Here is an 11,262-nt window from a genome sequence, read left to right as displayed (position 1 = left end):
GCCTGGCTGTGTTGCTCTGGTTAAATGCCTGACTTTGAGGACCTTGGAGATTGAGGTTTGGTGCTTTAACTTTCCAGCATTGCCAGGACAGACCTTTTGGTGCTGAACTCCTAGGACATGATCACTCCCCAAATTAGATTTGGTCTTGGGCCTGGATTCAGTCGAACAGTCCCATCACCCGCTACTAGGGGAGCTGGGCCGGTTACCCCATTTCCTCGTCTCAGTCCTCGCCTCCACGCCGCCTGCTCCGGGGTGAATGGGGGTGAAGTGAGGTGCAAGCCCTTCACGGAGGCTTCAGGTGCATCCCCTAGGCCCCGCAGGGCAGGGCTGCAGGCACCATCCAGACCCAGCCTTGGCTGAGTGTTCGCCAGGGAGAGGCCTGTGGTGTGTGTAGCATTCTTAGGTGTTCAAGAACCATCTAGACTGATGGATGGAAATGCACCCACCTGTGTGATAGCAAGAACCTAACACTGTTTGAGTCAGGCGGCCACTGAAAGACTGTTGGCTTTCCAAGGTGTTCTGGGGATTAGAGAATGAGCCGGCCCCTGCCTTCCTATGAGTCAAAGAACTGAGTCTTTGCAAAATGGTGCTGTGCTTCTGAAGACCCCGCCACTTAGGGGCTGGGCATCCAGAGGGCAGCAGTGCCAGGCTGATGAGGGGCAGCGAAGGCAATCCTGGGCTAAACAGTAACAGCGGGCTCTTCTTTCTTCAGTGCCCCGTTCACTTGGGTAATGAACTAAAGTGAAAGTCACTCCTGCTAAGTCGCTTCAGTCGTGTCCGACTCTGTGCAACCCCATAGACGGCAGCCCACCAGGCTCCCCGTCCCGGGATTCTCCAGGCAAGAACACTGGAGTGGGTTGCCATTTCCTCCTCCAGTGCATGAAAGTGAAAAGTGAAAGTGAAGTCGCTCAGCCGTGTCTGACTCTTAGTGACCCCATGGTCTGAAGCCTACCAGGCTCCTCCGTCCATGGAATTTTCCAGGCAAGAGTACTGGAGTGGGGTGCCATTGCCTTCTTCAGAAAGTTGCTGAGTCGTATCCAACTCTGCGACCCCATGGACTCTGCAGTCCATGGAATTCTCCAGGCCAGAATAATGCAGTGGGTAGCCTTTTGCTTCTTCAGGGCATCTTCCCAACCCAGGGATCAAACTCAGTTCTCCTGCATTGCAGGCAGATTCTTTACCAGCTGAGCTACAAGGGAAGCCCAAGAATACTGGAGTGGGTAGCCTATCCCTTCTCCAGTGGATCTTCCCAATCCAGGAATCAAACTGGGGTCTCCTGCCTGGCAGGTGGATTCTTGACCAACTGAGCTCTCAGGGAAGCCCAATGAACTAAAAGTCTGGCGTAAATACACTTCTCCCGCCTCTCCTCTGAGTCATGGGACTCTTCTCGATTTCAAGGCAGTGTTTCAGGCCTGGTTTCTCCATGCCTGCGCCTCCCACTCCCACCCTCACCCCCATGGTGGGAAGTGTGGAGAGAAACGGCCCCAGGCTGTGGATCCTGGGGACGCCCTCCGGAATTACAGCCATCAAATGATGAAGAAAGTACCAGCCTTGTTTTGTGTATATAGAATGAGAGCATTTATGTGTATATACAGTATTCTTGGCTGGAGGATCCCATGGACAAGAGCCTGGGGGGAGGGGGGTGTCACAGGGTTGGACACGACTGAACGCACACAGCACACACAGTTGTGTTCACACTTACCATCATCCCTTGCTTGAAAGCTGGGCATTCTTTCCATAGATTCTCCAAATCGTCTCCCCTTCCCACTCCTCCTACCACCACCTCTGGCCTGGGCTCCATGGGAGTGGCCTGGTAATGACCTTCTGACTTGCTGGGTCTGGAGGATTCCCTCCAGACTCCCAGCCCTGAGCACAGCCCCAGAGGCAAAGCCAATTTGGCTCTGGGGTGGGACAGCCTGGGGTGACACTCTCTCTAGCTCCCTAGGGCTCAAGGAGGGTGTTTCTTCTGCCTTCTCACCACCCTGTAGCCCCCAGCCCTGTACCCTTGCAAGATCCTCCCAAGAATGGCTGAGAGATCTGGTGATGGTGGTTTTTCATTCTCTGCTGCAATTTGGATTATTCAGTAAAGCTGAGGATTCTGTCTTCCAAATACCCCTCTACTGCCATTTCCCCCAAATCCAGACGTAATTACGGCAGAAAACACTGCCGTGCTGGGCCGTTCACTTAGGAGACAGCGCTCCTTGGAGCATCGGAGAGAATGCTGAGAAAATAAAAAGCAAACACACCATGAGCATTGTCTTCCGTGTTCGTGGAGATCACATCCTATTTGTGCTAGATGGTGAGGAGCTGTGATATACTCTGAGGTTTAAAAAAAATCCTAGGTAATTAACACCATTGACTATTTCCAGTTTTCTCAATTATGATAGTGCTATAATGAGCCTTCTCATTCAGCAGTCTTTTTATGCATCTCTAAATTGACCCAGTTCAAGGCTCTCCCAACCTTCCCTCAAAAAAGTTTCAAGAATTTCACCCTCATCAACTGATCCTGCTTCATTGTCCCTTGGGTGACTCTCAGTTCAGTTCAGTTCAGTCGCTCAGTCGTGTCCGACTCTGCGACTCTGTGAATCGCAGCATGCCAGGCCTCCCTGTCCATCACCAACTCCCAGAGTTCACTCAGACTCATGTCCATCAAGTCAGTGATGCCATCCAGCCACCTCATCCTCTGTTGTCCCCTTCTCCTCCTGCCCCCAATCCCTCCCAGCATCAGAGTCTTTTCCAATGAGTCAACTCTTCTCATGAGGTGGCCAAAGTACGGGAGTTTCAGCTTTAGCATCAATCCTTCCAAAGAAATCCCAGGGCTGATCTCCTTCAGAATGGACTGGTTGGATCTCCTTGCAGTCCAAGGGACTCTCAAGAGTCTTCTCCAACACCACAGTTCAAAAGCATCAATTCTTCGGCACTCAGGCTTCTTCACAGTCCAACTCTCAGATCCATACGTGACCACAGAAAAAACCATAGCCTTGATTAGACGGGTGACTCTAGGGGTATTTTAACTTTAAACTTTGACCACCTGGCAAGAAAAAAAAAATTAAAAGAGACATTTAATGCTTTTGATTCTCATAATGGTGAACATTTTTCCTAGATATTTGTGGGTCAGTGGCATTTCTTCCCTGCCTTGCTTTTTTACGTGCTTTGCCCATGACGTGAACCTCTTTCCTAGCTGAGTGTGAGCTTGAAACATCTCGCCAGATTGTCCTCTGTAGAAATGCCGCTGACTGATATTTCACTGCAGAGCAGGAGTGCCAACACTTGCTCCATCAAACTTTGATCTTTGCTGAGTCGATAGCTGGTCTTTCAGTATGTGTTCCTTCCCTTGAGGAAGCCTGCTTCCCTTTTGTAGAAGCTGTTCACTAGTCATTTTCTGGGAGCCTTCTGCTCATGCCCTTTGCCCAGCGGTTATATTCTCTCACTAGGCAGTTGTGTGTGAGAATACTTTTGGCTTTCCCATCTGTATTTCACAGATTAAGGGCTGGGAGCTTCCAGCAGGAAAGTCCAGCACAGGGGCTCCCAGGGATCCGTGTTAAGTGGCAAGTGACAGGAACTGGCTCAGGTTATCTTAGTTCGTGGAGGGATTGACCTTAGTGACAGAAAGAGGGGATTTGGAGGTGAGAAAGGCTGCAGGAAACAGGGCTCTCACGCGGGGGACCAGGGATCAGAGCATGTTCGGGGGAGGAAGGTGTGAGTGACTTTATTCACCAAAGAATGTCTGCTCTGGGCAGGCACCTGCCAAAACCAGGGCTGTGAGACGAGCTGGTCCAGGCCTCCTCTCCCCACCTCTCCGGTTCCCTCCTCCCCAACCCCGCCTGCCCCTTGCACAGATCAGCTGGACCGGGGTAGAATCGCTGATCACTTCCTGCCCTGTCTGGAGCTAGAGCAGGAGGAAGGAGGCTGGAAGGGCAGAGGGTGAGAGATCTCTCTTCATAGTTGCTGTCTTGCACCAGCCTTACTCCCAGGCCTGCCCGGGCTCAGCTCTTTCCTTTCCTTCCCACACCAGGTGCTTCTAGGGATCTTGGAGACCCCTCTGCCCCCAGCTCAGGGCCTCTCCTGGCAGTTCCTGTGCAGTGGCTGAGGGTCCCTCCCCTGGCCCGCCACTTCCTCCATTGCAGCTCCAAGAATCCAGTGTCACCTCCAGCCTCTTTCTGAGCCCCTTTCAACCCGCTCAGGACCTCGGACGCCCCCTGGGTCAGCTGGTTGATCTATGTGGGCCAGGCCTGGTTCACAGGAAAGACCTTGGCACCTGCTGTCATCAAACGTGGCACGCACCCCTTCCTCGGTGACTCTGTCTTCTGTCAGATCTGACCGTCCTGGCGGACACCTGTTCACTGAGTGCCCATCATTGTAGGGGCCCATCTCAAGTTCGCTGAGTGTCTCCTCTGGAGCCCTACCCTTAGGCCTAAGGTGTCAAGAGACCCCTCCATCCTCTCCCCCATCACACATGCATACACACACACCCCTGAGGGGAGGAAGGGACCAGTGAAATTCTGCACAGAAACCATCTCTACAAATTCTCTCTCTCTCTTTTTTTAAACAAATTCTCTTTTTAAAATACCTCCTCTTGGGCCTTTGATGCCTTCATGGTGAATGAGGGATGAAAGTGGAAACGGGTGTGAGGAGGAGGCGTGGCATTAAGAAGCTTGGAGCCGAGGGCCTGGCCACCACCAGGGGGTCCCTGTTTTGTGTCGCTGCTTCTCCACGGGTGTTAGCATCCTCCTTTCTAGCCGGGCCCTTGTCACCCAGACTCAGCGTGATGCCCACCCAGGTGAGTTCAGAGTCCTTCTTACGACACCCCCAATGCCTAGTGAGAGAGAGGGAGGGCCAGCATGGAGGAGCAGGGTGAGGTGGGGTGGGAGGAGGTGGGCAGGCTGCTGGGAACGGTTGTGCAGGTTGCACACTGCAGCACTGGGTGCCATTCATGGTCCAGGAGGACACGTGAGATTGGAGAAGGAAAGCTATTTTGGAGGTTTAGCATCCAGGCCATAGTTGACCAGGAACCCCTGAACTAAGCAGTGAGACTGCAGAGGAAGGGAGAGGAGTGAGCGATGCTGGGGGAGAGAGAATCACCAGGGAGAGTGACTTGACTGAGGGAGGGGCGGGACGCAGTGTGGGTTGGTTTCTGGGTGGGTGCTCATGTGATTCATCTAGTCCAGAGACAGCGTGGGAGGGCTGGTGGGGGAAGGGTGCCAAGGTCCCCGGGGGACCCCTCTGAGGATGGGTTGAGTGGTGACTGGACTGCAGGTCTGGAACAAGTCAGGGCTGGCAAAACAGCCCCGGGGATCCCCAGCATGCCCTTGGAGTTGGAAGCAGGCCCAAGTTAGGTCACCCAGGGCGTGTAGGACTAGATTCCAGCTGAGAAGGGAGCAGGTCTGGGGCCCGGGCTGTGGACACCGCTTCGAGTCTTTTTAAGGCATCAGATGGAGTTAGATAGCTTTGAATAAACACAGGTGGAGAGTGAAGAAGGCAGCTGAAGTCTGTACAGTGGCTGCGCTGGGGGAGAGGCAGAAGTATAGAGCTGAGCTGGGATGTGGTGTTGCCAGGCATGGGGCAGAAATCGCTTCTTGACTACATCACCCATGAATCTGGGAGCATCTGTCCTGACAGAGCCCCGGGACTGGGGGAGACCAGAGCTGACCACAGCCAGCTCTCTTCAGCCATTTACATTTAAAGCAAGAGAGCCTGGTACGTGAAGCAAGTTAGATGAGAACTGTTCTATCCGTTCATTCTATTTTTGGTCTTTGAATTCAATGGTTCTGAACCTAAAATGGGCTTCCCACTTGGCTCTAGTGGTAAAGGACCCACCTGCCAAAGCAGGAGGCCTAAGAGACACAGGTTTAATCTCTACGTGGGGAAGATCCTCTGGAGGAGGGCATGGCAACCCACTCCAGTGTTCTTGCCTGGAGAATCTCATGGACAGAGGAGCCATGAGGTCCATAGGGTCACAAGGAGTCGGATGCGACTGAAGCGACTTAGCGCACACAAACCTAAGATTAGTCTTTGTTTTGTTCTTAAAGCTCTAGTAGTTTTCCTCTGTTGAAAGCAGCTGGCATGACTTTCCTAGATTTCTTGGCTGGGGCACTTCCAAGCTGCTTGGAAGCTCAGCAGATGTGCACCCTCGTCTTCATGTGCCGCTGTCGACGGCTCTACAAATCCTGATGTCGCAGTGGGTGAGAACTAGAGAAGATCTCGTTCTGTCAGTAGAGCAGAAGAGGCCGATCCAGAGTCAGCCAGTAACTTGCCTGGCTCACAGCTGATAAGCAGCAGGAATGGAACTAGGACTCACGGCTCCTCATTTCTTTTGTTCCTTTTGTGCAAAGACCAGTGTACTGAGCTGTGAAATCAGCATGGTATTTACTGGCTTGTGTTGTCCAGGAAGAAGCCTGGAGCTTGTTGGGGGCAGAAGGTAATGAAGACAAGTAGGAATGCTAGAAGGGCTTCCCTGCTGGCTCAGTAGTAAAGAACCTGTCTGCCAATGCAGGAGACGCAGGTTCAATCCCTGGGTCGGAAAGATCCCCTGGAGGAGGAAATGGCAGCCACTCCAGTACTGTTGCCCGGGAAATCCCTTGGACAGAGGAACTTGGTGGGTGACATAGAGTCCATGAGGTCGCAAAGAGTTGGACACGACTGAGCAACTAAGCAACAACAACGTGGACACCAGAGGTCCTCTGCAACGTGCAGGGGATGGGGAGGCAGGGGCGGGCAGGCCGCTGGGAGTGGCTGTGCAGGGGGAGGCAGAGGGGGGCAGGCCGCTGGGAGTGGCTATGCAGGGGGAGGCAGGGGTGGGCAGCCTGCTGGGAGTGACTGTGCAGGGGGAGGCAGGGGAGGGCAGGCTGCTGGGAATGGCTATGCAGGTTGTGCACTGCAGAACTCTGGGAAGTGTTATTTACATCATTGCCCAGGGGGAGCCTGGGGCCAGGAGAAGGGAACATTTCCTTAGGTGACAAGAACCCCTGAGCTGAGCCAGTGGGACCAAAGAAGATGCAGGGAGAGGGATGGCTGTGCGAGAACTAGCAGGGAAACTGATCGGGGTTAGGAGGACCCCACTGGCAGGGGATGGGGGTGTCGGGGAGGAGGTTTCTGGGACAATGATAATGTGATCCACCTGGGGCATCAGGAGAAAATGAGAAGGGGCAGATTTGTCCCTTGTGGTAGGACTGCTCCCCACGGGGAAAACTGACAAGGTTTAAGCCAGGACGGCTGCACATCCTGACATCACAGCCAGACAGGAAGCCACACTGCGTCCCAAGTGTGTGGGTGGAAAGAAGCATGACCTCTTGGACTTTGTGTCACATTAGAGGCGGTCGTGGGGAAGCATGCTAGAGGTCACACTGAGATCTGGGATTTAACTCAAAGAAGGAAAGAAACAGTAAAGAAAATATGTGATCTCAAGCAAGTTGGTAGCAGGCTAGCATCCTTGCTGATTACAGGCAGCTAATAAAGCACGCTCTTGGGACTCCCCTGGTGGTCCAGTGGCTAAGACTCCATGCTCCCAACGCAGGGAGTCCAGGGTCCAATCCCTGGTCCGAGAACTAGATCCTCCCTCAGGCCTCCACTGAGGATTCCACGTGCCACAGCTAAGACCCAGTGCAGCCAAATAAATATATACATATTTAAAGCAAAAACTCGTACTCTATATAGTCTTTCATAGGTTAAAAATATGCTGCTGGGCATACACACTGAGGAAACCAGAATTGAAAGAGACACGTGTACCCCAGTGTTCATCGCAGCACTGTTTATAATAGCCAGGACATGGAAGCAACCTAGATGTCCATCAGCAGATGAATGGATAAGAAAGCTGTGGTACATATACAAAAATATGAGAGCCTTCATTCTTTGAGGTTAAGACGTTAGGGTTGAAAGAAGAGAATTGCTTTACGCATAAAGACTGCTAAGAGCAGGATTCCTTAGATGTGGGCAGAAAGGGTTTTCACCTTCTGTTCCTCCAACGTTCCTAAAGCCCGGCCATCTGGTATCCCCATTCTAGAAGGGGTGGGGAGAAGCCAGGCCTCAGAGAAGAACTTTCAATATTACTGCCATGATGGGAAGTAAAAATTCATTTTAATACAGATTAAAATTTGAAGAAATAGGTCATATTTAAATAAGACAGAGTTTGGGGAAATACCCCAGTGGGCAGAGGTTTCAGCTACCAAGGCAAAGGGAGAAGTTTGAATATCTCCTGTACGTTTGGCAAAAAAGGGAAATATAGTCAGGATTAGGAAACCACATACTGTGGGGTATGTAAACAGACTAATGGTCAGATTAAGAAAATCAAGAAGCAAAGCAATCTCAATCATATGCCAACTGTTTAAGTTTTACTTAAAGTAGAAATTATTTGAAAGCTATTTGACAGTATATGAGCACAGATTTCTTCCTCTCACAAAAAAGTACCCCTCTCCCCAAGAAAAGCACATATAAACTCTCTTAAATGCAAAACTAACATCTATTTAGTACATACACAGCACTTGTTTAAATGCAACATATATTTTATACTCACCTCTGCAATCAGTTTTAATCAAAGCTGTGCAAATGTTTTAATGTGATTGGTGTCAACAGTTTAACTTAAACCTCCAGTTTTTATAAGAAACTGAAAAGCCTATAATCTGACAGCCATATTTAGAAAAATGACTCCTAGTACATTTGGTTTCATTAAAAAAAGTTCTGGATTGCTGCTAATGTTCAGATCTGAAACAAAGAAAGAGGTAATTGTATTTTTCCATTGCAGGACCCCATACCATGTTCTACACCACAGCTCCCACAATAGCCTGTTAGACCAGGAAGGAGCTTTAGCAATAACGGCCTGAGCCTCTTATTATCCGGGTGACCAACATGTGGCTGGAGAGGTGTGAGTGATGTGATTTGGAAGGTCTCCTTAAATGAACGAGCACAGGCTTGTCAGAGTTGAACAGAATCCCATTTGTGGCTCTGTCAAGATTCCTGAAGCTCTATGACTGGTTTCTTGGTCATTCTAGCTTTAGATACTTGCCTTCTGAATATATCACTAAGCAAACCAAATAAAGCACTGACTCAGTGCATCTGCCCACAAGCCTTGTGAATGTGGTACCCCCAGGGGTGTGGCTTGCTTCCAGGTAACTGGTCCATGCAGCAGGGGCTGGGAGGCTAGAGTTGCTGTGAACTCTGAACCTCCTTGGTTCCAGCAGGGTGGCTTGAACTTCTTCAGTATCCAGTTCATCCAGACTGTGGGTCCCCCACATCCATGGCCCCACAACTTCAGGGAGCCAGAGTCCACCTGGGTGTGGTGTTTTCCACCCCGAAGGCACCCTTACCTGTCCCTGATCCATGGTTGATGCACATCTGCCTCTAAATCTTATAGTAACGACTGATCTCCATACATCACTGAATTTCCACGAAGCCAGATGGTTGATGGTAAAAGCATTTTTAGCAGGTTTCTCCCCATCTCCTCCTTCTTTAACCTAAGGAAACCATGTATCCTGGAGAGAGAAAGGCATTCTGGCTCTTGTGAGTTTCTGTTTACATATACGGGTTGCAGACGCCAATGCCACATCTTGCTAGTAAAGTGCACTTTAGGTTAATCTCCTAATTTAAAAAGAGGCACCAAACAGAAACATGAGCTGAAGCCGTGGGTAGCTGACAGCCATTTATAAAAGTGCATGGATCTTACACAGTCTTTCAGAGACCCTGCTTGATTGCAAATGAAGCAGAAAAAAGAATTCTTCTGGAACCCCTTGGACTGGACAAAGATGATTTAAAAAAGTTAGAAGACTTCAGACACGCATCTTTGGTGCTCTTCTTTGCTCAGAGTACAAGAGATGATAATAACCAGAGTACAAAAGATGATACTAGCCTCCTGTCTGGAGGAGAAAGTGAAATGTTCAAATGAGATCTCACCATCTCCTCTTCCCTGGTGAGATCAGACAGCAAACTGTAATTGGCTACGTGTTTTCTGATTTGGGAGTGCGGTGTGGGCTATTCTGATTATGTAATTACATGTTTATCATTATGCACGTTTAGGTGGTTAATTTTAGACATTTAACCTTTAAAAGGGCAACAGGGTCTTTTACTGTATTTTTCTTAGATTTTTTTTCGACATCCTGTTTCATGTGTGGTTAGATCAGCTGATGAGCCACGTGATGTTTTGCTGCTTCAAAGGACAGAAATAGAGACCCCAGATAACCCCCTGAGGAGCATCCTGAATGTTCACTAGACATGGTGCTCAAAAACATGCTTTCCTACGGTTCAAGTGCTTTTTATGAAAGAGCCTGGTGGGGGCTGTGCCTGGGGGTGGGTAGGGGGCAGGCAGGAGCCTCCTTTCAGGGATGGGCTACACGTGAACCCAGAGATCTCAACACTTACAAATTGCCACGAGCTATAAAGCCTTGCTCCTTGCAATTTAGGTTATAGTCTTAAAAAAAAAGATTTAGGACTGAGAACATGATAGCCCCTTTCCTAGACCATGCATTGCTTTGATTGATGAAGACTTCATCCTAAGTTTAGAGGTCAGCTCACTTGCAAAGGGGCTTCCCTGGTGGCTCAGGAAACATAAGAGACGTGGGTTCGATTCCTGGGTCGGGAAGATGCTCTGGAGGAGGACATGGCAATCTATTTCAGTATTCTTGCCTGGAGAATCCCATGGACCGAGGAGCCAGGTGGGGCTACAGTCCATAAGGTTGCAAAGAGTCGGACATGATTGAAGCGACTGAGCACGCATGGACCTGCAAAAAGGCCTGAAAGCCTGGCTAATTTGTACACACCAGTTCATGCTGTGGGCTTCCCTGGTGGCTCAGACAGTAAAGCATCTGCCTGCAATGTGGGAGACCCGGGTTCAATCCCTGGGTCAGGAAGATCCCCTGGAGAAGGAAATGGCAACCCACTCCAGTACTCATGGATGGAGAAGCCTGGTGGGCTACAGTTCATGGGGTTGCAAAGAGTCAGACACGACTAAGCAATTTCACCTAGTTCATGCTGTCTTGGGCACTGGTCTGCATAGTTACAAATGGAGAAAAAAAATTTTTAGTATAAGAAAATATTTTTCAAGATAATGTCATTTGATACAACATAAATACTTGCTCAGTCTCTCTCTCACTTCAGTTTGAAGTAAGAAAAAGAATCCAGTCAGAGAACTATTGTGTGTTTAAAAAGACATGTTTCTTGGAATTAAAGGTACAAAAATGTACATCTCCCCCTACCCCTTCCTTCCAGAAGACCTCCAAATGAGGATGAGTTAGGAGGGTAGGAAGCCGTTAGCTTTTATACTTCTTGCTCTAAAGG

Source organism: Bos taurus, chromosome 20 (genome assembly GCF_002263795.3).
Source record: "Bos taurus isolate L1 Dominette 01449 registration number 42190680 breed Hereford chromosome 20, ARS-UCD2.0, whole genome shotgun sequence".
NCBI lineage: Eukaryota > Metazoa > Chordata > Mammalia > Artiodactyla > Bovidae > Bos > Bos taurus.
Note: the sequence above shows the minus strand (reverse complement) of the source record.